The sequence below is a fragment of the Garra rufa genome, chromosome 6, assembly GCF_049309525.1.
Source record: "Garra rufa chromosome 6, GarRuf1.0, whole genome shotgun sequence".
NCBI lineage: Eukaryota > Metazoa > Chordata > Actinopteri > Cypriniformes > Cyprinidae > Garra > Garra rufa.
Genome location: NC_133366.1, coordinates 29,288,844 through 29,290,647, shown reverse-complemented (window position 1 = coordinate 29,290,647; position 1,804 = coordinate 29,288,844).

Genomic DNA, 1,804 nt, shown 5'->3' with positions numbered 1-1,804 from the left:
TAATAATTAAATTAGTGCTGCGATTTTAGTATTCATAAGGATTTGTTTTTAGGTGTCGTCAATATGTTAGTATTGTACGTTAAAATGCTAAAAATATGTATGTATTTGTACGTTTAAATGCTGTAAATACGTCAATATTGTACGTTTTAGTGTCTGGAAAAACGTAAGTAAATGTACATTTTGTAGAACCACATTTTACGTAAAATAAATATGAATTATCATGAGATCACGTTGGTTTTATATATAAATATTTGTTAATTGATGTCAAACTTGCCACACATAATCAGACTGTTCAGATCTGATACACTAGCAAACAGTGGGTTTGTGTAAATATATTGTTAATAAAACAACTTTCTCCAATATCCTGCCTGTAGTGTTTGTTCTATTGTATTTTCATTGTCTGGTATTGACTTTCATTTTAAACTGCAAATATATTGCATACAATTAATGCATGCTTGTATGTGTTCTGTTGATAGTTTATAGACTTTCTACTGTTATCAACTGTTTTTCACTTTAATTGGATAGTCCTAAAATATATCTACAAATGCTTAGTTGAGAATGCCTACTAATAGTCTGCTGAATGTAAACTTTAGATTAGTTGACACACAACAGATGCACAACTAATGTTTAGTTAACTATCAACAGATAATAAACTAGTGATTTTGATAAAAATGAGATGGTTAAGTAATTATTCATTTGATGTATTTGAGGCTCTTAAGTAAGGATGATATAATATGCTGTTGATCATATGTTGACATGACTGTAGACTATCAACTGACAGATTAATTTTAATAAGTTGGTAGACAATTTAGAAGATGGTAACACAATCTACAGACAGTTAGCTGACTATTAGTTAATAACATGTTGCAAAAGACATACTGAATGTCAACATGCACTTTTTGTAAAATCTATAAATTAGAAACTAACATGCACTTTATAATCTACAGGCAGTTAGTTGAATGTATGTTGCTTGTCTGTTGAAACAATGTTGTTGAATGTCAACTGATGCACTGTTGACATGCTACTAAATGAATACTGATAAATAGTAGAGTGTCAACAGATGGACCATCGAAATAAAGTGTTACCGTTTTTTTTTTTTTATCTTTAATCCATAATCATTAAAATTGAAACAAATAAAGGCTTGAAATATTTCACTTTGTGTGTTGTGAACTAATATAACATAAGTTCCCTTCCGGGAACTCGAACTGCGTCATCAACGCTTTGGGGAACACCATTGGCGAGCCGCTCTCTGAATCATGTCTACAACCAATGAAAACGACGGGAGTGTCGTCACAGGCGCGGTGACGTCAGCGACCAGGGAGTATAAAGCACGTGCGTTTGATGCCGGCGTCAGCTTTTGTCATTCAGCGAAGCGCTCTGTGTCTGTCTGTCTGTTTCATTCCACTGTTTTTCTGTGCCAGTTTGCACAACTTTTATTTGAGTGGATATGTTACCAACCTAAATGGGGGGAAAAGTAACTCATGTGGTTTAGCAGCCTCACAGACAGCGTGTTCCTCCCCGCCAGCAGAGAAAGCTTTCTGTTGGTGGGCATACACGCAGTCTGTGTTTGGCTGTGTGGGTGCGGAGCACGTTCAGTCAGCTCTTGAGAGGGCTGGCTGTTTGCGGTGTGAAAGTGCGCTTTGCACTGCACGTACTCCGTTCTCGGAAGACTCTCTTCGAGGAGGGAGTTTTCATTAGCGTTCCTCGCGGGTCTGGCCCCGCTTCTGCCGAAAAAAAAAAAAAAAAAAGGCGGAGCGGCAGCTGCACTCGTGCGGTTCGCGGCTCGATCTGTTAGAGCGATGGA